General features: G+C 44.5%; 1 protein-coding gene across 11 annotated transcripts in view; it reads right to left on the reverse strand.

The window, feature by feature from the left end:
- The window catches only part of TBXAS1 (thromboxane A synthase 1), a 402,124-nt gene that overhangs the window by 116,735 nt on the left and 260,061 nt on the right, over window positions 1-25,328 (reverse strand). The window lies entirely within an intron of this gene.

Raw genomic sequence — 25,328 nt, forward strand, 5'->3', positions numbered from 1 at the left:
GCGCGATGTTATCAGCCTGGAGAATGCCCAAGTATTTGTAAGGTTCTTTCTCTTCCAGGTTCTTGATGTTGCTTCCATTGGGCAGTTCTATTCCTTCTGTTTTTGTTATTTTCCCTCTGTTCATTATTAATGCAGCACACTTGTCTAGTCCAAACTCCATTGCTATATCGCTACTGAATATACGGACAGTGTTTAGCAGTGATTCGATTTCTGAATGGGACTTTCCATACAACTTCAGATCGTCCATGTACAGCAGATGGTTGATTTTACTGGATGTTTTAGATGTTTGGTATCCAAGGCTTGTTTTGTTTAGTATTTGTGAAAGTGGGGTCATGGCGATTACAAACAATAGAGGGGATAGTGAGTCCCCTTGGAAAATGCCTCTTCTAATGCTAACCTGTCCAAGTGCCTCGCCATTGATTGTTAACTGTGTACTCCACATGCTCATTGCTTTTTTTATAAATATCTGAATGTTTTTGCTGACACCAGTTGTTTCTAAACATTTTAGTATCCAATGAATCAAAGGCTTTCTTGTAGTCAATCCATGCAACACTTAGATTTCTTTTTCTTCTCTTGCAGTTTTCTAAAATCATTTTGTCAATCAGATTATTATTATTACATTTATTTTTAAATATTATTTTTAAATATTATATTTATTATATAATTATATTTATTATTTTATTATTACAATTATATTATATTTTATTATTATTATTATTGCTTGTTTACACAGTCAGACAGGTGTTATTGACTGGTTTGTTTTATTCAGACATCGAGTCCTTCCCAAGGACCTGGGATGCCAGAATTATTATTATTATTATTATTATTATTATTATTATTATTATTATTTTAGTCTTCCTCCAAGGAGCCCAGAGTGGTGTACTACATACTTGAGTTTCTCCTCACAACAACCCTGTGAATTAGGTTAGGCTGAGAGAGACGTGACTGGCCCAGAGTCACCCAGCTAGTTTCATGGCTGAATGGAGATTTGAACTCGGGTTTCCCCAGTCCTAGTCCAGCACTCTAACCACTACATCACGCTGGCTCTCTAGACGGTGAGGAGCAGCACTAAGGGAAGCACAAGCACAGCTCAGTTTCTCCTGCCTTAGAAGAAGAGAGAGTGAGATCACTCGGCATGAAATGAGAGCAGACAGACATCTGAATTCTCAACTAGGAGCACAGAGGACCCCCGGATAAATAGATGGTTACTCCCACCCCCTTGGCTGGACACCTGTACTAGTCACTTGAAGAAAAGGTACTGTTTGCATACTAGAGTGTTCATCTTATTATCAATAAAAGGATCTCTCCAAACTGGGTGAGTGGGCGACAAAGTGGCAAATGCGGTTCAATGTCAGCAAGTGTAAAGTGATGCACATTGGGGAAAACCCCCAATTTCAAGTATACGCTGATGGGATCTGAGCTGTCGGTGACTGACCGGGAGAGGGATCTTGGGGTCATGGTGGACAGCTCATTGACAGTGTCGACTCAATGTGCGGCAGCTGTGGAAAAAGACTAATTCCATGCTAGGGATCATTAGGAAGGGGATTGAAAATAAAACCGCTAATGTTATAATGCCCTTATACAAAACTATGGTGCAGCCACACCTGGAGTACAATTCTGGTCACCACATCTCAAAAAGGACATTGTAGAACTGGAAAAGGTGCAAAAGAGGGCAACCAAGATGATCGGGGCCTGGAGCACCTTTCTTACAAGGCAAGACTACAACACCTGGGGCTATTTAGTTTAGAAAAAAGATGACTGCAGGGAGACATGATAGAGGTCTATAAAATCATGCATGGTGTGGAGAAAGTGGATAGAAAGAAATTCTTCTCCCTCTCACATAACACTAGAACCAGGGGTCATCCCATGAACTGATTGCCAGGAAATCTAGGACCAACAAACAGAAGTACTTTTTCACACAATGCATAATCCACTTGTGGAATTCTCTGCCACAAGATGTGGTGACAGTCAACAACCTGGATGGCTTTAAGAAGGGTTTGGATAACTTCATGAAGGAGAGGTCTATTATCGGCTACTAGTTGGAGGGCTAAAGGCCACCTCCTGCCTCAAAGGCAGGATGCCTCTGAGTACCAGTTGCAGGGGAATAACAGCAGGGCATGCCCTCAACTCTTGCCTGTGGCTTCCAGCGGCATCTGGTGGACCACTGTGTGAAACAGGATGCTGGACTAGATGAGCCTTGGGCCTGATCCAGCAGGGCTGTTCTTATGTTCTTTCAATCCAGCTTCTCTCAGTATATGTTCAGCATATAAGTTGAATAAATAAGAAGAAAGTATACAGCCAACAACCCGGTTGGCTTTAAGGAGGGTTTGGATAACTTCATGGAGGAGGGGTCTGTCAACGGCTACTAGTCGGAGGGCTATAGGACACCTCCAGCCTCAAGGGCGGGATGCCTCTGAGTACCAGTTGCAGGGGAGTAACAGCAGGGCATGCCCTCAACTCCTGCCTGTGGCTTCCAGCGGCATCTGGTGGGCCACTGTGTGAAACAGGATGCTGGACTAGATGGGCCTTGGGCCTGATCCAGCAGGGCTGTTCTTATGTTCTTATTTTTATCATCATCAATAATATCCAGTAGTCAGAAAATAAGCACATTCTGCCAGCACCTGGAAATTATAACCAAACCATAAGCCGGAAATTATAATGAGGCCACAGTTATTCGCATGCTGCCTTGACAGTTAATTCCATGAAAATCAATAGGACATATTTCAAGGAGGATATTTAGGATGGCCCATCTTATGGGAGCATTAGTGAGAAATACACTGTTCCAGAAATCTAACATCTGGACAAAGCTGCTCCCCAGCCCCCTGAATGCACTGTGCCTCATCCATACCTCCCCTGACTTTTTTCCCCTGGTGTCACATCTGCCTAGGAGTAACTGCTGGGTTACTGCAAGCAAACAATCTAGAAGCTTGCATTTAGGACTTTTCTTGCCACACCAGTGCTGATTTACCTTCTACCTTACAAGGGGCAGGTATTAAGCTTTAGCAGATTCCACCCACAGCCAGCCTGTGGCATCTATGCTTCAGACTTCTGAAAACTGAAGTTAACAACACCCAAAGCTGCATTTGCACATTTAAGTAAGAACACAAGTGGTTAGCCTGCCCTGAGCGGCCGGATTGGCCGGCCACACGATTACCGGCTCTGTCACGGAGCCGGAAGGAGCGGCGGGGATCGGGGCCCCCAGAAGTCCCAGCATGCCCCCCGCAAGTGTGCGGGCCTTCTAGGGGGACCCTCAACACTGAGAGGCTTGTTGGAGCCTCCTGGTTGGGGGTCTCTTCATGAGTCGCTGAGGCGCAGAGCCATGCTGTGGTGACTCACAATCGAATAAATGGGGCTAGCGGAGCGCTCGCTCCGCTAACCTCATTTAAGGGTGGGGGCATTCAAGGTGGTTTGTTGCCGGGAGCCGTGTGGCTCCCGTGGCAGCACACAACCTTCCCAAACTGGGCTGGGCTCTCTTACCGCACTTTTGAGAGGTCATGAGAATAGCGTCATAGCGAATGGAAGGAAGGGAAGCATTGATCGTCCGCACTGATCAGCTCAGTTGCACAGAACAGACTTTGTAAACACGTTTGGGGGCCCTGCAAAAGGAAAGGTGCTGAATTGTGCTAAGGGCAAGGCCATAGCTATAACTGAGCAGATGGGTTCAAAGAACCCAGGGCCCCTAGCTCCTGAGGGCCCCCCGGCTCCACCCCTCCCTATTTTCTCCATTATCTCTCTCACTCCAAGAGCCAGCCAGGGAGAGGGGTGAACATGGGCCCTCTCTCCCCTAGCTACTCCCCTGGCTAAGGGAGTCTTGGCAAGTACACATGAGTAAGCCATTTTGGAAGGGTGGTATAAAAATTGAATAGATAGATAGATAGATCATAAGCAGGTTCCATACACAGCAAAGCCAATCAATATGCAGAGATGGATGGCATCTTTCTCCTCTATAAGTGTTCATTATACACACTGTTAGAAGGTCTGGAAAGAACTACTGCATCCCTTGATCAATCAAGTTGTTTGATGATACACATGTCCAAATAGGAAACTCTTTATTACTCAAGAGGCTTCTAACTTCCTTTGGGTCTGTTAAAGTGCCTCTACTACTCTTACAGATATTTATATACTGCTCTTCAACCAAAATTCTCAAAGCAGTTTACATTAAAAAATAAATAATACATAAATAAGATGGCCCCCGTCTCCAAAGGGCTCACAATCTAAAACGAAATATAAGGCAGATACCAACAACAGCTACTGGAGGGATGTGGTGCAGGGGATGGATGGGGCCAGTTGCTCTTCCCCTGCCAAATATAAGAGAATCACCACTTGTGATTCAACAAAGGCGTCTCTTTGCTCAGTTGTAGGCCCTCCCTGGCCCGAACAATGCTACTCCCTTCCTGCTCTATTAATTTGCCTGTCACCTGGCCTAGCATATGGCTAGCTGAGACTTTTTTGTTTTTATTTTATTTCTATTATCCTTGTCCTGGCTCTTTTCCAGCTGACCCCATTTAAATGTTTCCATAATCAGCCCCTTTCATCTGCCAGACTTGTCTGCCTGGCACCGATACCTATCGTGCAGCCTTCCTTGACAGCTCAGGAATAGAAGGCAAGCTTGTTTTCAGAACAGGAAGCAATAATATTTTCCTAAATAGATATTTGAAAGATGGAAGGAGTTTAAACTTCACAGCATCATCTTGCTTGACCAACTCAAAAACCTGAACATCTGAAGAGGTAGAGTGGCTGTGGTCCATAAGAATAATATATTCCTTACCAGGATCCCTGTTAGGGAATTAGTCTATATCAAATGTGTGTACCTAAGTCTTGGGACCAAGGACAGATTGGAACTTCTGTTGGGTGTACTGTTCACCACGCTGCCAACTGAATTCCTAACTAAGCTGCCTGACTTGGCATTGGAGTCGCCCAGGTTGGTGATGGTTGGGACCACTTTGTCAGGAGCAGCTCAGGAGTTCATAGCGGCCATGGGAATTATAGGCCTGTTGCAAGTGTTCTCAGGACCAATGCACACTGCTGGTCACACACTCAGTTTAGTCTTCTGCTCTGGTCAGGGTGGTTTTCTGTGGGTGGGGACACCTGTGATTTCCCCATTGTCATGGGTGAACCACCATATGGCTAAAGTTGGATTGACAATCGCAACCCACCTTTGCAGGAGTGAAAGACCTATTAGGATTGTTCACCCAAGAAGGTTATTGGATCCAACAGGATTCTAAGAAGCCTAGGAGGGTTCAGATTTGGAATGATAAACTAGACACGATTGCTCCTAAGTGCCCCCACCTGACCCACTTCTAAATTAGCCCTTTGGCATACAGAAGAACTATGGGGGCTGAAGCGGCAAGGAAACTGGTTAGAATGCAGGTGGAGAAAGACTCGACTCGATTCTGACAGATCATAGCACAGAGCACGTATGAAGATCTCTGTTCAGGTAATGTGTGCAGCAAAGAAACAGTTCCTTTCTGCATGCATTTTATCTACAAGCTCACATTCAACAGAGCTGTCCAGGGTTGTGAGGGGCCTAGTACATGCCCTTCCTTCTCTGGATCGGCACTGAAAGCCATAGGTGAATCGCTGTGACACCTTTATAACTTTTTTGCATATAAAATCTCTCTGATTCAAGCCAAACTGGATTCCATAGTTATTGCAGAGTATATATGGTGTCCAGCAACTCTTGTATGGTTAGGGTGGATCAGTTTCAGTTTGTGACTCCCGAGGTCATGGACAAGCTGCTTGGAGAAGTTTGCCTTACCCCCTGTTCCCTTGACCCTTGCCTTAATGGCTTAAACAATCTAGTAGGGAAGTTACTGGAGAAGGTCTTGTTAGTATAATCTGTGCCTCTCTGAGGAAGGGCAGGATGCCTCCTTGTCTCAAGGAGGCAATTATTTGACCACTTTTGAAGAAACCTGCATTCATTCCCTCAGAGCTAGGCAATTATAGGCCTATCTCCACTCTTCCATGGTTGGGCAAGGTGACTGAAAGGGTGGTGGCTTCTCAACTCCAGACAGTCTGGGAAGAAGCAGATTATCTGGACCCATTTCACACTTTTTGGGTGGGCTATGGAGTGGAGACTGCCTTGGTCGGCCGGTGATGGATGATCTCCAATTAGGAATTGGCAGGGGGAGTGTGACCTTGTTGGTCCTCTTGGATCTCTTAGCAGCTTCTGATACCATCAACCATGGTAACCTTCTGGGCTGCCTGAGGGGGTTGGGAGTGCAAGGCACTGCTTTGCAGTGGTTCCACTCCTACCTCTCAGGTAGATTCCAGATGGTGTCGCTTGGAGATTGTTGCTCTTCAAAGTGAGGGCTATTGTATGGCGTACCAATGCTCCAATGCTTTTTAACATCTACATGAAACCGCTGGGAGAGATCATCAGGAGATTTGGTGCAGGGTGCTATCAATGTGCTGATGACAACTAGATCTATTTCTTCATGTCAACCTCATCACGGCTTAACCTCTCTGAATGCTTGCTTGGAATAGGTAATGGGCTGGATGAGGAAGAACAAACTGAAGTTGAATCCAAACAAGACAGAGGTACTTGTGGGAGGCCGGAACTTAGGAAGTGGTTTAGATCTGCCTGTTCTGGATGGGGTTACACTCCCCCTGAAAGATCACATACGTAGCTTGGGAGTACTTCTGGACCCAAACCTCTCCTGATATCTCAGGTTGAGGCAGTGGCATGGATTGCTTTTTATCAGCTTCAGCTGATATGCCAGCTACATCCATTTCTCGAGATAAACCACCTTAAAACAGTGGTGCATATGCTGGAAACATCCAGGTTTGACACCTGCAATGGTTGGTCTGCCTTTGGTCTGCCGTTGTTCTGCCTTTGTATGTAGTTCAGAAACTGCAACTGGTGCAGAATGTGGCAGCCAGATTGGTCTCTGGGGCCACCCGGAGACACCACATTTCTCCTATTTAAAAAAATAACTACACTGGCTGCCAATTAGTTTCTGGGCAAAATACAAAGTGCTGATTATTACCTATAGTGCCCTGAATGGCTTGGGCCAAGGGCATTAAAGAGAGCACCTTCTTCTTCATGAAACCCGCCTATTAAGATCATTGGGGGAGGTCCGGTTGAGGTTGCTACTGGCTCACTTGGTGGCAGTCCAAAACTGGGCCTTCTCTAGGCTTGCCCCGAGGTTCTGGAACACACTCCCAAATGAAATCAGAATCTCCCTGTCTCTGGTTGTTTTTAAATGACTTTTGAAAACACACCTGTTTTATCAGGCTTTTAGTTTATAATGTTTTAGAGTTTTATTTATGGTAATTTTAATGTTTATGTGTTTTGATTGGATTGTAAACTGCCCTGAGATTTTATATAGGGCTGTATATAAATGTGACAAATAAATAAAGCCTGTGTGCAGTCACTAATGCAGGATGGCCCAAAAATGCTGTCACGAAAGCCTACTGTCAAATTTGCCATGTTGGATTTTGCTAGACGGTGTGCAAAAGTCACATAACCTGGCTGTGACAGGGAAATGATCTCAACTTTTGAGCATTCAGATGGCTTGTTTATGACATAATGAAGTAAAACATAAGCAATATGTTCACTGCAAATATCTGATCTGCCAATTATCTCATGCCACTAGTATCTCGGCACTGAAGTTCACTTCTGCCTGCCAAACAAGACTGTTGGAGGTTGGACATCTCTTGGTGTCAGAAGCTCTGTGGCATAATCCTGCCAGTACATGCCTTGGCACTTCATACTTCTTATGTGCATTTTGCAGCAGTGTTGGTTTATGCTGATCTGTAATGTTAGAGCTGCACTCTTCTAATCAAATGCCTAATTTTGCTATTTCTTAAATGTGTGCCTACAAGACAGTACCTGACATCCTGACTTAGCTAGTGGCAGTGTGCAGAGAAGATGCATCCATGCTGAGGAGTGCTGCTTTAGTTCCTCAGCATGGAGCACACTGAGCGGGGAGTGGGGAAGCTCTCGGTGGCATATTTTTTGGGTAGTGCAGGGTATTTCCAGGGGAAGCAGAGATTGGCAAAACTTTGCCCCTCACCCTGCATGCTTCATGCTGCAGAACTGTGGAAGCCTTCCGCAACACGGGTGCGTCTTTTCTGTGTGTTGTCACAAACTAAGTCAGGATGTCAGCCTGTGTCCCCAAGTTTTATTCTGGATTACTTATATTAGAATAAAAATTCTACCTTTTAGTTAGGTTTTTTGAATAGTATATGTGGATTAGAAACTCCACTCCACTCCACACTTTTTCCTCACAACTCACGAGGGCTAGGAACTTGGGTTTCCTCCCTAAAATTAAAGCTATATCCCATTGCTTATATAAGGAAAAGAAGGCTTATATGCCTTTGTAGCAATCAGCCCTTCCCTTACCCTAAAGAGTGAACCGGAAGTGAACCCTGTCCTGTCTGTTAGTCAGTGACCTCTGGGAATCAGTCACTCAGCACACGGTGACCGGGACCTAGAGGGCCTGGCGGCAGGAAGTGAAGGGGGTCTTTGTTCTCAAAAAGAGCCAGGAGGGCAATGAGAGAAGATGGGGATCAGGCTTTGCAAGCACCAGCAATGAAGTCTTGCTGCCTCATGGCCAACAGCCAGCCTGAAGACTTCTCTCATGGAAAGACATCTGCAGATCCTTGAGAGACAGGATTGCAAGAAACTTGAATTCTCTGCTGGAGTTTGGGGTGAGTTCATGGAGAAAGGAAGCCAAGGGCTTTTGACTTTGGAAAGACTTAGACAGGGAACAGTGTGATAGCTAGCCTGCATTAGATGATTTACTTTCCTTTTGTGTTTTGCAAATCCTTACACCTGGTCTATTGTGTTTTATTTTGTAACGTAACCTTCTAAGAAACTCTAGCCTGAGCCCTTGCTTTCCAACCAGGGCAGGGGCGGAGCAAGGTTGGAGTGGGCCCAGAGAAAAGATTTTAAAATGCACCCCCCCTTAAGCTCAGCTCATTAAGTAAAGAAATCTTAAATAAGGCTGAATAGTAGTAACAAAAAGCATTCTCTCTCTCACACACACACACGCGCGCACACACAATAGAACATCATCCTAAATTATTTTTTAAAAGGTTTTGTAAATTGTGGACGATGCAAGTCATTTAACGGTACTAGAGAAAGACAAGCCATTCTGGTAGCTCCAGGTCTTAACACTCACATCAATTTCGGAGGATGAATACAACTGAAGGAAGCCCAGGCGGGTGTGCAGCTGGGGGAATCAGTCATGTCACTTGCCTCTGGGGGTGCCCCCAAGGCAGTGGGCCCCCATACAACTGTCTCCCCTTGCCCTATTATAGTTACGCCCCTGAACCAGGGGGCTGTAGAAATCTCTGTACCCTATAAAGGTGCCTTTACAGTGGATTTTTTCTGAGTGGATTTTAAACTCAGGAAAAAGGGGGTTTACTCTGGTGCAAACATGCCTCAACATTAATTGTTCAGCACCCACCAAGTTTGCTCTTCACATGTAGACTGCACCCTGAAGGTTTTCTGTACTTTTCCATTGGTAAACCAAGGAGAGTTTCCCTGGAATTTCGCCCACACCAGGGAGGGATTAAACTCTATTAAGAGTGGGCATGGTGGCAGAGATTACCAAGAAATGGTCAAGTTTTAAAGGAATAGCCTTTATTGAGCAAACATGGAGGGAATGAATCAGCATTTTTCTTTCCACCACATGGGCTTTCCTTGAGACAAAGGCTGGGCTAAAATCCGCTATTCGCTACAGCCTTACACCAGTTTCTGCCAAAGCAACTCTTGTAGTTCTCAGCAGCCTGCCATGAAGCCAGCCTTGCATTTTCAGAAGAAAGTTCTGGGAGGGCTACCCACATCAGGGTAAGTGAGCAGCTGCCCAGCAAGAACAGCTATATCCAAGGGACAAAATCCCTTGTCTCAAGCTCTGGAAGAAGAAGGAAAAGTCAAATCATCACTACAGGCCATGGCTACCTAGCTTTGTGTCTATGGCTACCTTTCATTGTGGGTCAGATGCTTCACTTATCAAGAGAAAAAAGCAGAGAGGAAATAAGAGTTGGCGCTGCATACTTTTATTTATTGTATTTATTTATTCGATATCTATCACACCCTTCCAAAAATGGCTCAGCGCAGTTTACACAGAGAAATAACAAATAAATAAGATAAACACTGCAGAGTGCTTAACCTGGGGAGTGGGCCATGAGATCACACGCATCCCTCTTTTTTTTAGTTCAAATTTCCTTGCAGGACCTAACCCTTTATGGCTTAACCAGAAATGGTTTCAAGTCCTGGGTTTAGCAGGAACCTAAGTTAGCCCTAACCATGGTTAGTACAGCCAATCCCAACACATATGTGGTGCTGGGTGGTGATTTCAATGTTAGGATGGGCCCAGATGACCACACTTGATACTCCCAACAAAGGGCCTATCCACCCAGCCCCGAGGTAGATGGGGTCCCTCTTATCCGTCTCTCTAAGGATCAAAAGTCAAATTATGCGGGTCTCCGCTTGAGCCAAATGGCCACAAGATTGGACTTTTCCATTCTGAACGGCTCATTTGAAAAAGACCACCCAGCCAAGTTTACTTATCTCGCCGGCATTAGAATGAGCCTGATTGATTATTTCATTACATCATGGAACCTGCTTCCTCTAGTAGAGAGATTGGACGTTGTTCCTAAATTCGATAGTGACCATCTCCCTATCTTGCTACATTTAAAACCACTCATCCATCAGTCACACATTGAGAATCATTACAATTCCTCCATATCTTCAGCGGAGGGAGCATATTGCCATGCAAAATGGTCACCATGGCTGGATCAAGCGCTTCGAGAGCTACTTGCCTCTGATCTTCTGCACCCATCTTTACTAAACAATGATCCTACCTCTACGCCTCTGGAGTCATACAAAGCACTAGTTTGGGAACTACAGCAGCTCCTCTCTCGTAAGACCAGTGAGCCTTGTGTTCTGCATCAACCACCTTCCAAGCAGTGGTTTGACAAGGACTGTGTGAACACCAAAAAAGCCCTCACCAGTACCTATCAATTCAGCTCTGGTTTAAGGGCCGCACAGAATCTTCTTCAGCAGAAAAAGCAGTATAAACTTCTGCTGGCCTGCAAGAAAAAAGAGGCCATGAAAGAGGCCTGGATGGGATTAATCGAGACCACTAGATCCAGGGACTCGGCCATGTTTTGGCATCTCACAAAGTCTTCTCCCAGCTATGGACAAATTATCTGGACTGTCACATTCATCCAGGGACCTGGGAGAAACACTTTTATGACTTATACAAAGATCTTGCCGCCACCTGCAGAGATTCCTCTAGTGCCATTGAGGACACTCCAGCATGGGCTCCGGTGTCAACCTCAGAGATTCACAGTCTTGTTGCCCAATTGAAGCCAGGAAAGGCTCCAGGTGAAGACCTCATTCCATCGAAGGCTGTTAAAAACAATCTGGTCTGGTGGGCCCCTATCTTGGCATCGCTCTTTACCTTCATCGACACGAATGGCCCAATCCCCAAGGATTGGGGGGTGCAATTACTGTCCCCATCTTTAAAAAGGGCAAGAGGGATGATCCTGCCAATTACAGAGCTATCAGTCTACTTAATACCATTAGTAAACTTTATGCAAGACATCTTTATGGGAAACTTAGGGATTGGCTGGAACAGGAAAAGTTCCTTGCTGAGGAATAAGCAGGCTTTAGGGAGGGACACTCCACCATCGATCAGTGCCTAGTTCTACAGCACCTCATTGGGAAATACTCCTCCTGTAGGGCGACTTCTCTATATGCTGCCTTTATTGATCTCAAGGCAGCATTTGACTCCATCTCACGTGTCAAATTATAGAAAAAGCTGGAGGCCTCCACCATTGCCTGCTATATCTCATTCGAACTCTGCACCTAGACACTTCACTCAAGGTGAGATGTAGTCCACAAGGTCACCTTACAAGTGCTGTTCTAACACAGAAGGGCATCAAGCAAGGATGCATTCTGGCCTCGCTCCTATTCAATTTCTATATCAACTTAATGAGGGCCCAGCTCAGCAATATTGATTTTCATGCTCCAAAGCTCGTGGGGAAACATATAGCCACCCTACTATATGCGGATGATGCAGCCATCCTCTCAAGGACTCCCATTGGTCTCAGAAGAGCATTGAGGGCCCTGATGCTGCACTGTAAGGAAGATTCTCTGGAAATCGTTTATCACAAAACTAAAATCATGGTCTTTGCTAGGAGGCCCAAGATCCACTCTTGGAGGATTGAGAGACATAAGATCGAACAAGTGACTTATTTTAAGCACCTGGGTATAAGTTTTTCATTCTGGTGGCTCTAGAAAAGCCCATGGAGAACATGTGGTCTTAAATGCACAGAAAAGCTTCTCCACCATCCTTCAATTTATGCATACAAGAGGAGGCCACTACTTTCCCGCAGCTCTCAAACTGTTTCAAACCAAGTCATTAGCTCAACTACTCTATGGCGCTCAACTGGCTCCTTTTCCCAATATTTTGACACTGGAATGTGTACAATCCAAGTTCTTGAGGGCAGCACTCCGTGTACCAAGATGTGTCTCCAATGCCACCCTACTCCTGGAGACAGGCCAGATCAAGATTGAGGCTAAGGTGTGGATGGTCACTCTCTCCTATTGTCTTAGACTATCCTATTGGCTTAGACTATCCTATTGCCCAGTTGGTCTTGTCCCTCTGACCCTCCATGATGATTATCAATCTAGTTGGGCTCAGGCAATTGAGATGAAATTAGCTTTCCTGGGCTTCTCCCCACTGTCCCTGCTCAACATGGGCTACGATCAGGCAAAAGCAGTGCATTATAGACACTGAGAGCCAAACAGACCTCAGTAGTGTCTCAGAATTTAATATCAGTGAGGAGCTTAGATATACTGCCTCTCCTGCAGCATATCTCACTCATCTGGAGGTCCCAAACCACAGAAGGGCGTTCACTTTGGCTCGCTGCAATGGTCTCTCCTCAGCAATGCTAGAGGGCCATTACAGAAAGATCCCACTTGCAGAGCGATTATGTCCCTGTGGCGCAGAACAGATCAAAACTATTGAGCATGCCCTTCTATACTGCCTGTTTTATAGAGACATTCGTGCTGCCCTCATTCTCCCATTGCTAAGCAAGTTCCCGGGATGTTCGAGACAATTCTACAGTTTTCTGTTGCTCTCTGACTCTAACCCTGCCATTACACATAACGTTGTCAAGTTCTGTGCGGCTGCGATCGGCATCCATTGAAGGATGTTAGGCTGTGAGCCCCCTTAATCTGATTCTTGATGACTCTGGATTGACCTCACACTTGCCCATGCCTCCATACCCATTGATTTATTGCATTGTACTGCATTTTATTGTCCTATTGCTTTTAATAATTTTAAATTGGGACTTTTACAATTTTATACTCCCCTTTTCGTCATTTCTGTGCATTTTTATAATAGAAACTATATTATTATATTTTATCTCTTTTAGTTTTAGTAATTTTAGGTTTGTTGCTTTTTAGTATTAACGTGTATATTCTATCTATTTTAGTTTTTAAACTGCAATTATTCTTAGTTTTAGCCTTTTGATGATATGTACTAATATGTATTCTAACTTGCTTTTTAAAATTGCAATCATCCTTAATTTTAGCCTTGTCATGATATCATCATAACATCACCATATAACATGAAATTTTTAACCTGTATTCATTTTATGCTGGTCTCTGACTGTAATAAAGGGTGGGTTGGTTGGTTGGTGCAGCTGCTAACAAAATGGTTAACTGTGGCTAAGCTCAGTGGAAGCAATTCACCTGTTCTCCAAGTGGAGAACTCTAAGTTTATCTGGAGCTAAGGAGAAATCCAGCTACGCATATACATAGTGTTGAGTGAGATGTCCCCTTCCTCCACCACTGCCTCCTGGGATTTACAGGTAAGGGCAGAGATTTCCCTCCCCCTTCGATTGTTCCACACCATTAGCCAGCACTTCTGATTTAAGCAAACAAGTTCAGTCATGGCCACTGGTAGTTGGCACTTGCAACACTCATTAATGCAATTTATGAAATAATCTGAATGGCATGGCTTTAGAACACACAAATTATTAGCTAGAGCTTTCTGGGTCTAAGGGTCTAGCTAATCATGGTACAATGCAAAACATGTTACCCATACCTAACATTTCAGCCACTCCTGTCGACCTTTTAAGCTGTTCTGGTAAATCCAAATGCTTTAAAATAATGTATGAGAGTTTTTTCCTTAAAAGAACTTGGTGATATCACAAGTTCAGCTCCGTAACCCTCTTCATGTGGCTCTTTGCCATTTGCACCAACTATTTTGGCCTGTCTAAGGTATACTGTGCACTTTGTTTAACCTGTTTTCCAAAGAAGGGGATGGGGAGGGCTACAAATATACAGACAGGAGGTGACAAGAGCACAGCAGCGCCATCAGAAGAAATAAAAATCAATAAACTTTGGATGGTGTCAGCTGAAAAGGAGAACAAAGCTATTTATCAAAACTGACAAGGGTTCTAGAAACACAGGATCCTCTCACGTGCATTCTTGTATTTTATCCCAAAACACTAAATAGAGCTTCCCTGTAATTCAGTACAATGTAATCAAACATCCATTCTTAACATACTTCTTTGCCTTGCTATGTTTCACTAGGTCATTTTCCACACAGGGCTTTTAAAGTCCCTAGGCTCACGTCTGCTCTAGAATGGAGGGTGTGTATTCACATATCGGGCAGATTTACCCCGAAGTCCCTGCGAGCTATTGGAGAGCGCTTCACACACAATTTGGGTTTTTCACTGCACCTTAGAGTTTAGCCAGATTTATATCAGGGTAAAAAAAATCCACATTGTGTGTTTTTTGGGGGGGGACAACTTTGAGTTCGCCGTAAAGCCTTGCAGTAAACCCATGGTAAAGCTTGCTGTGTGAAGAACGCCTAGGAGAACAGCTTAAGAGAATGTTGGCAAACATTTATGAGGACATTGCGAAATATTAAACATGGGTTTTAAGCTGAAGACCTCAAAGCACTTTATCAGCATTACTGATGAAACTCTTCAGAAAGCACTTGTGAGGAGAGTGTTGCTGTCTGCATGGCATATGGCAGGTAATCAACAGGTTAGAATTTTCAAGCCCAAGAATCCAACTCTCATTTTGCTGGGTAAGGGGGGAAAAAGCATTAGTTTGTTAAGGACCTAAGGGCATATTTACACCAAATACTTAAGCTAGCCGAATTGTAATTCTCTCCCCACAGGGAATTATGGGACTTGGATTTGCAGAGGACTTTCAGAAGAGTGATGAAGCTCCCTATCTGCAGAAGACAGAGAGATTCTAAATCTAATCAGATGATAAAACAGAGCCTAGTTTACACATGCGGAAAAAGGAGAAGTTCTAAGGGTCAGAATGGACTGCACTATAAGAACAGCCTTGTTGGATCAGGCCCAAGGCCTACCTGTGTGTAACCATCCTGTTCCCACACAGTGCTCACCAGATGCCTCTGGGAAGCCCACAGGCAAGAGACCACTCTCTTGCTGTTGGTCCCCCACAACTGTATTCAGAGGCATCTTACCTCTGAGCCTGCAGGTAGCCTGGAGATAGCCTCTGAGCTTGGAGGTAGTGTCAAGACTAGTAACCATTGAGAGACCACTTCAGAATGCAGAGGAGTACCATTTTCAGAATAAGATGGAAAATATTTTCCCAAGTATGCCAGCCAGAAGGGAGGTGCCTCAGGTGGCAGATTATTGGGGCACAAGCCGAGTGGCAAGATGTCCCCCGCCATCACTCTCAGACCAGCTTTTGGAGATCAGTCTGATCTTTGCATACGCTACTACTACTACCATTTATATATTGCTTTTCAACAGAAGTTTTCAAAGTGGTTTACACATAAAAATGATAAAAACTCATTATGTCTCCCTGTCCACAAAGGGCTCACAATGTAAAAAAGGAACATAAGGTAGACACCAGCAACAACCACTGGAGAGATGCTGTGTTGCAGCTGGATAGGAACAGTTGCTCTCCCCCTGCTAAATATAAGAGCATCAACACATTAAAAAGGCACCTCTTTGCTCAGTTGGCAGGGGTGAGATTCTAAACTCACCCCTGAAAGAAAATATTCCTCGCTCCCCTCTTTGCTTCCCCATCTACAGACTGGTACTTACAGCAATCTGTCAGGCAATACAGTCAAAGTATATTATGGTCCTAGAGCTTGAATTAATTATTTTTAAAAGCCTCAGGTGTTCAAAGAAGCCTTTCACTCACCCCTCTATTCTGGAACAAGCTGCCAAAGTCAGTGTAGCCAGGTAGGGATGTGCACGGAACTGGCGGTTCCACCGGTTCGACAGCAGGGGGTATCTAATTTTAAGAGCGGGAGGGGGTGCACATACCCTTCCCACCGCTTTCCCCCCCACTGGCATCCATTTTTTGTCAAAGCCCATGAGGATGGCAGCGTACCTCCCTGCTGCCCCGTTGCACGGATATGTCCGGAAGTATCTGACGAGTGCCTGGGTGGGTGTGACATGAGCTCCTGAGCCAGCGCATCAGATACTTCCAGTCATATCCGGACAATGCGGGCAATGAGGCGGAAGGGAGGTACGCTGCTGCCCTGATGGGTTTTGACAAAAAATGGACACTGGCGAGGGAAAAGCTAGGGATGTGCACGAACCTGTTCGGAGGCCCTTCTCTGAACAGGTTTGAACACTGGGGGGGGGGTTTGAAGTTCGAGGCTGGGGGAGTGCCACTTTAAGGGCGGGTGAGGGTGCACTTACCCCTCCCCCCACCTTTCCCTCACCGGCGCTCGTTACCCATAAAAGCCTTCGGGGCAGCAGTGTACCTCCCTGCTGCCCCTTCCCCCTCTTTGGCCGGAAGTACTGGTTGCACATGCACCCTTCCCCGCAATTAAAGTGGCACCCCCCCACCCCCTTTAGCCACCCCCCGCCGGGTTCCATGCACATCCCTAAAAGTGGTGGGATAACTAATTATCTTAATTACCTTACCTCTATATCGGTTTAATTATAACACAATCCCCACTCCCCTAATAACATTCCTTGCTACCTTTTTGCTCCCCCAGATTAGTTGTTTGAGAATCACACCTCTTTGAGGACCTAATAAATGTACTGCATAAATACCTATTTTTAAGCCCTGGAAGCGATTTCTTGGAAGTGGCACCCTGGCTTTGGGACCATGGGCCTGGTACCCTTATGAGTGTTAGTTACTAGGCCAAAAAAAAAAGAAAGAAAAAAAAAGGCTGCATTCACATGGACATTTCTTGTTTTTACATACCTTTGTTTTGGGGATTGCTTTTTTGGCTCAGGCAAAGTCTACTTAGTCTAACCATCTAACCACGTCTAGTCTTACCAGGCAATCCTCTGCATATTTACTTAGAAATATCTCTACTAAATTCAATGGAGTAACTCCCAAGCAAGCATGCATAGGACCATGGCCCTAGACTGTTCATATTTGTATTGATCTTTTGTACTGACGTTTTTCATGCTTGGTCTTTTATTATAGGTGGCTTTGTGAGACACCTTGAGATAATGTTGTGGATAGGATAGGGTATAAATATATTATGCAAAGATATCAACAAGGAAATAATAATATCTCTATTCGTAAACCTATATTTGTCTACTTTAGAAGCTTTACAAATGTTTTGAAGATTCCAAAATGCAATTTGTTTCGTATCACCAGTGTGCGCAGTAGTCCCTGCTATGAAGTTCAGTTCAGCAACTTTGCATGTAACCCACAATTTTCAGTTCCCACATTTCATTGTCAAATGTTCACATTTTCCATGTTTGGCTTCTGCCAATACTTGTTTTTAACAGAACAGCAAACAAGTAGAATTCCACAAGCATGTTTTGTGCATTCCCTAGTAACGGCATGCTTCTGCCCTTATGAAAGGAAGTGGTCAGGGCGGTTAGGGTTGCGGGGGGAGCAACATGAGGATTTTTCTTCGTGTTCTGTCAACTTCGGGCTCTAAATGAAACATCTCTCCCAGGTCTTCAGAATTGTTTACCCCTCAGCAATTTGGTCTCAGTTGATTTCCATGGAAAGAAGCTTGACTTGTACAACTGTGAGTGTGATACCAGCTGGCTCACAGGATGGTGAGGGAATGTTTTATTACCATAAAACCAAGCAAGTTGCTTTACTGCAAAACAGCAAAGTTTACCTAGAATGGCTAGGTTTCACTGCCTCGTCACACCCTTTTTAATGTCAAGATCATTTCATCGATGAGTCTAGTTTAGAAACTCAGAACGATTACCAGTAGTGTGCTCAGTATGGGTCATTTGACTTGTGAAGACAGCTAGCAAGATTTGATAGAAAGAAGGCAGCATAAACACAATTCATAGGTGTGTTACAGAATGCAGGGTGCGAGGGGCGGGGGTGTTGTTTTTAGCACAAAATTCTAAACTCCATGCAGCTATGTGCTTGGGATAAGGTTGTAGCAGTTAATAATGGATTCTAATGCACATCTTCCAGTCTCTGTTGTACTGGTTGTACAAAAGGCTGATGTTGCACTAAGTATTGCAGAAAAATTGAACATCATAAGATGGTGAAAACAGGCAGACTACAGAACACAGAAATCCATCCACCCCCACACCCCCACACACACACCAGTCCTATAGGTAGCAAAAAAGGAAGTGCTTCTAAAATTTAGTAACTGTTTCCACTTCCAGCTGCTCTGTCAACTCTCAGGCCTTGGGGAGCAACTCCAATTTCCCACAGAGCCTGGCCTTACTCCTTTGTAATGTCAGTTCAGTTCAGAATAAGATAGAAATTGTCCATGATTTGATCATGGATGAGGGAGCTGACCTGGCATGTATAACTGAGACCTGGTTGGGGGAGGCGAGTGACCCAGTGTGGGCTCAGCTTCTCCCTCCAGGTTATTCTGTTGTGGAGCAGGTTAGGGGAAGTGGTCGGGGTGTGTGTATGTGTGGAGTGGCTGTGGTCCATAAGAATACCATTCCCCTTACAGGGCCCCTGTGAGGCACCTGACCTATATCGAGTATGTATTTTTGAAGCTGGCAACTAGGGATAGATTGGGGATTCTGTTGGTGTACCGATCACCCCGCTGCCCAGCTGACTCCCTAACTGAGCTGAACTAACTGATTGCGGAGTTGGTGTTGGAGTGTCCCAGGCTTCTGATCCCGGGGGACTTCAATACCCACTTTGGGGCTGGCTTGTCTGGTGCGGCTCAGGAGTTCATAGCGGCCATGACAACTATGGGCCTATCCCAACTAGTATCGGAACCAACTCACGTTGCCGGACACACACTCAATTTGGTCTTCTGTTTCGATCAGGGGGGTTTTCCGTGGGTGGGGGAACCGGTGGTTTCCCCATTGTCATGGACAGACCACTACCTGGTTAAGGTTGGTATCACGGCCACAATCCACTCCTGCAGGGGTGATGGACCAATTAGGATGGTCCGCCCAAAAAGGCTGCTGGACCCAGTACAGTTCCAAAAGGCCTTGGAGGGTTTCATAGTTGGTGCTGCAGGTGATTCTGTCAATGCCCTGGTGGGAACCTGGAATAAGGAACTTGCCAGAGCAGTAGACATTATTGCTCCTAAGCGTCCCTCCAGACTCGCTTCAAAGTTGGCTCGCTGGTATACTGAGGAATTGCGAGGGTTGAAGTGGCTGAGCAGGTGACTGGAGCGCAGGTGGAGGAGAACTCGGCTTGAATTTGACAGGATGGAGCATGTGACCCACTTGAGGGCTTACGCGGAGGTACAGCAAAAAAGAAGTTCTGGTCGGTTCGCATTGATTCTGCGGATTCATGTTCGGCGGAGTTATCCCAGGTAGTGAGGAGTCTAATTTCTACTCCTTCTGTTTCTAATTGGCTCTCAGAGGTGCTCTGCTGTGATGCCCTCAGTGGGTTCTTTGCGGACAAAATCTCCTGTATTCGGGCCGACTTGGATTCCACTTTTTCTGCAGGGTCTACGAAGGAGGTGTTCAGCGATCATTCTTGCAGTATTAGGTTGGATCACTTTCAATCTGTGATTCCTGAGGATGTGGACAAGCTGTTTGGAGCGGTGAGGTCCCCACTTGTTCTCTGGACCCTTCCCCGACTTGGCTGCTTTGATCTAGCAGGGAGATTATTCGAGGAGGCCTGGTGAATATCCTAAATGCATCACTGAGGGAAGGTAAGGTGCCTCCATGCTTGAAGGAGGCAATCAGACCATTTCTTAAGAAGCCTTCCCTAGATCCCTCAGCGATGGATAATTATAGACCAATCTCTAATCTCCCTTGGTTGGGCAAGGTGATCGAGAGGGTGGTGGCCAACGAGCTCCAGGCGGTTTTGGAGGAAACTGATTATCTAGACCCATTTCAAACTGGCTTTAGAGTGGGCTATGGGGTTGAGACAGCCTTGGTCGGCCTGATGGATGACCTATGCCGGGGAATTGACAGAGGGAGTGTGACTCTGTTCGTTCTCTTGGATCTCTCGGCGGCATTCGATACCATCTACCATGGTATCCTTCTGGGTCGCCTGGCAGAGTTGGGGATAGGAGGCACTGTTCTGCAGTGGTTCTGCTCCTATCTCTCGGGCAGATCCCAGATGGTGGAGCTTGGTGACAGTTGCTCTTCTCAATGAGAGTTGTTATATGGAGTCCCTCAGGGCTCCATTTTGTCACCAATGCTTTTCAATATTTACATGAAACCGCTGGGTGAGGTCATCAGGAGATTTGGTGCTGGGTGTTATCAGTATGCTGATGACACCCAAATCTACTTCTCTCTTTCATCTGCTTCATCAGGAAATGGCGTTCATTCCCTAAATACCTGCCTACTGGCAGTAATGGGCTAGATGAGGGATAACAAAATGAAGCGGAATCCAAGCAAGATGGAGGTGCTCATTGTAGGGACTCAGAATCTGAGGGATGAGTTAGATCTCCCTGTGCTGGATGAGGTTACACTCCCCCGGAAGGAGCAGGTACGCACCTTGGGGGTACTCCTGGATCCAGGCCTCACTCTGGTATCTCAGGTGGAGGCTGTGGCCAGGAGTGCTTTTTATCAGCTTAGGCTGATTCGACAGCTGTGTCCATTCCTAGAGGAGGATGACCTCAGAACAGTGGTGCACCAGCTGGTAACCTCCAGGCCTGACTGCTGTAATGTGCTCCACGTGGGGCTGCCTTTGTACGTAGTTCAGAAACTTCAGTTAGTTCAAAATGCGGCAGCCAGGCTGGTCTCCGGGACAACTCGGAGAGACCATATTATGCCTGTTTTGAAACAGTTGCACTGGCTGCCGATATGTTTCTGAGCAAAATACAAAGTGCTGGTTATTACCTTTAAAGCCGTGAATGGCTTAGGTCCAGGTTACCTTAGAGAGCGCCTTCTACAGTCTGATCCCCACTGCACGCTAAGATCATCTGAGGAGGTCTGGCTCCAGTTGCCACCAGCTTGTCTGGTGGCGACCCAGAGGCGGGCCTTCTCTGTAGCCGCTCCTGGACTGTGGAATGCGCTCCCTGCAGATATCCATAATTTGAATTCTTTATTGGAATTTAGGAGAGCCCTAAAGACCTACCTGTTCGGCCTAGCCTTCCAGTGCTCTTAAATTGTTAAAGGGTCTTTGATGCTTGTTAACTGCCCTGAGCTATTTTGTAAGGGAGGTCTAAAAATCGAACAAACAAACAAACAAAAAAAAGAGAGAATGAATTGATGAAGTGGATTAACTTTCTCATCTTACTTCCGGAGCTGATATAAGGAAACAAAATCACAGAATGACTTGAACTGGCACTATGCAACACTGTTGTGTCATACAACAATAAAACTGCCCAACAAAATTCCACGCTGTTTGGATTAATTTGGCCAAGATAGGGATAAAACAATACAAAATTGCGCAAAATAATAAATACGAACTACAAAACCAGCCGTGTGTGTGTGTGTGTAATAATAGAGACACATACTTAAATCAATTTCAAATAAGAACTTAATTTAGCTATAGGATGAGTAATGCTAAAAAAATTTAATATCCATCACTTGAGAAGCTCTCAGTGTAGCACTAACAGCAGGAGGGTCAAAAAAAGAGGAGGGGCAGAGATCTACAGCAATGAAGGAATATTGATTTATTTGGAGAAATTCTGGTTTGATTTCAAAGTGGAGTAGTGACCAAATAAAAGTGAGCGAGAGGAGTTAAATCACTTTAAGCTATAATTCTCAGCTACAGTTCTGCTTTAGACACATTTCTCCAGGTTCATTGAGGTTTCCTATGACAAAAATAATGGCCTCTGACTGATAATGTTCATCTTTAAGACTGATAATGTTCATCTTTCCATTTGTTCAAATGGAAAAGCACTTATCTCCTATGCAGATCAATTTACACTTAGTAACTTTATATTTTTAATTTTGATGGCTTTTTTGTTTATTTGAAAGATTTGCATTTCACTCTTCAATTCAAGCAAATTCTCAAAGCCGCCTGCAAAATTATATAATATTAAAACAATCCACTATTTTTTTAAATCAACAAACAAAAACACACACATTATAGCAGCAGTAAAACAAAAGCAAGAAGTAACGAGAAAAAAGCAAACAGCAACAAACAGTACCAAATAAAACAACATCACTGAGCATCAAAAGCTGGGACAAATAAAAACATCTTAAGATGGCACATAAAACTTAACAGAGTTTGTGCCATCCAGGGATGGTATGCCACCAAAGAAAAGGCCCTGTTTTATATCACCATCCACTTAAGGCCAAACTAAATGTGATTTTTAAAGTGTTAGCCCTGATCAGCTTAGTTTCCTTTAGTCAATAGGCTTAGCAGACAGATCAGGGCCCCAGCAGATTGAGATGGGGGGGGGAGACTTCCCCCCCCCCATCCGTTGCTCCCCACAATGTGACTGCTTTTTATCCCAGGGAAAAAAGCTCCCACTGGTGCCCTCATCCAGCTGCTATTAACTCAAGAAAAATTAAGCCCATAAGAGCTAATAGCACTTTAAATGTCATGTGTTTTACTCTTAATCTCTGAAAATAGGGACACCCAGAGAAGGGCCTCTGATGACAATCTCAATGAACAGCCAAAGTTCCTATGAAAGCAAATGGTGCTTTTCACAGAACTTTTAAAAGAATCAATCCAGTATTCATTAAGTACAGGCAATATTATCATCCGAGTTAAAAATGTCTTTCCTTCCCCCGTGTTAAATGAGGCATCTTTAAATGAGACCTCTTGGAAATTAATTTAGAAAAGTGTACATTGTCTATTTTAAAAAGAAACATTTTACAAGGCAGTATACAAGTAGTAGTAGTTATAAATATATATAAATACAAATCTCTATCTCTCTCCCCCAGAGACATTTTAATGACATTTCCAAAAGCTCCTTTAGACTGTAGTGCCACAACACAGATAAGAGCCAATATCACCCCTAAATTCGGTACTGAACACGTTAGCATCATTATTTTTTAAAAAGTAGTTACTTTAGAACGACTTTCTACTTTGGATATGACACTCCTCTGAGAAAAAGAGAAAGGTGTATTTTTTAAAAAAACAACCCTTCTAGGTGTGCATGGATTGCTGTTGAAGCTTCCTCATTCCCTCTTGTCACTAATTAGAGCAGAATAAGAAAAAAGAAGCCCCTTTTTCTAGTGCCTATAGCATCCTGTTATCGTTCTTAACATGCTGAATTTAAAACAGGGAGTTAAGAATAGAGCTGTTACTAGAAACTAAAAATAAACAGGTTGCAATTGACATCTCTGAGCTTCAGCTGTCTTTCTTCTCTAACGGTTGGTGCTGCTCCTTCACAGCCCTTCAGCATGAGATGCAACAGTGTGTATTATCTTCTCCCCTTAAATAATTAACTCCGTAGACACAGACATCCGACCCTGCAAAGCACAATGTCCAAGGAACCATTTGTATTGTTAAACTATCTGGCTCATGCCAGCAGGAGTTGTTCTGTACAAACCAGGGGCTTTATCTTTTGTTAAATTTAACAGAGAAAAACTGAAGGCAAGGATTTGCCTGTGCTGATGACCCATAGTAAGAGAGATTAAATTTCTGCCTAAGCAATGCAAAACACTCTCCCCCAGAATCCCACCCCCCATCTGAGGACAGCCATTTGAATGTATTTTTCCTCCTCTGAAAATCCTAAGGATTTGTGAAATTTACTATCAAACTAGGGACAGAGTCAGTTGTCTAGGTGCATAACCAATGATATTGTCAGTTCTGATTAATCAGCGGTCCTTGCCAGGCTTATGGCCAATTAGAATTTACCATAATAAGGAGGTGACAGCTGGTGTTGCTAAGCAACAGCTGTCTATAGAGCTAAAGGAGCCAGACACATTTAGAAGCTACTGTGGATTTCGACAGCAGCATGTCAAAACAACACAGGCTTCTGCCCAGTGGAAATTCTTTTTACAACTAAAGACCAGGCACTATAGGGAGGAATTTATTTACTTTTTAAGCATAAAATTGTAAAGGATGACTTTGTGTTTGTTTGTTTCAGAAACAATTTTTAACCATTGGGTTAAATGGTAATGGGACATTACCCTAGCTTTTTAATTAGGAGACAGAGTATCAATGGACTAGAAGTTTGTAACAGCATAGACTGGGTTTTTCAGGGCTAGGAAAATAGTGAGAGAAAACAGCAACAGAGCAATGCAAAGTTCCTTTCCAGTTTGAAGATGCTATCTTGCAACTGCATTCTGTTCAAGTGATTTATGGCTATGAGAATAAAGAATAAAAGGGTCCTCCTCTCCATACCGGGGGGGCGGGGTGTGTGTGAGCCACACATCCTTGTGCACTCTAAGTGAGAGAGATCGGCTCTTCAGACAGCTGTCTGATAGAGAGCAAAGTTCTCTTTCTGAGACAGTCAATGGTTAAGGCCAAGTTATTCATGAAGGTTAATTCCTACTTTCCTTCTTCAAGCCGACTCCACCTCCTCTTGCAAGAGGAATATTTGCAATCTGTAGAATCTGAAGGATCGGCTCTCAAGTTGGTAGAAATAAAATGAGCTGCTAAGCCAACGGGAACAGTGCCAGTATATATAGACAGACAGACAGCATCTTGGGCTATGACCATGATTCTGTTATTGCTGTGATTGAACATCCTATGCATGCACAGACAGAGCCCCACAATCATGGGGCCATAGCCACTCTGCTCTAGCTGGCAAGGCAAACATTAGCACTGTTATCAGCCCCCATGGGCTTATCTTATCTTAAGTGAATAGCAGCTGGATTGGCACTCCTCCTACCACAGACTGGGACCATGGTGGAGAGGAGCTTTAATCCTAGTCCTCTGCCATGGACCCAGTTCATGAAGACCCCCTGGCAGCTTTTATTTCTTGAATTTGCTTTTTGAACAAAGCGTCACGATAAAATATTCTCATAATGCACCAAGTGTCCATTCTTAGTGTAAGTGTCCATTCATATGTGTAAGATCAATTAACCACTCTCTTTGTCTGCACTCCCTTTATTGAAATGATAAATTCAACTGTATTAAGTAA

The sequence above is a fragment of the Hemicordylus capensis genome, chromosome 5, assembly GCF_027244095.1.
Source record: "Hemicordylus capensis ecotype Gifberg chromosome 5, rHemCap1.1.pri, whole genome shotgun sequence".
In the NCBI taxonomy this organism is placed as follows: Eukaryota; Metazoa; Chordata; class Lepidosauria; order Squamata; family Cordylidae; genus Hemicordylus; species Hemicordylus capensis.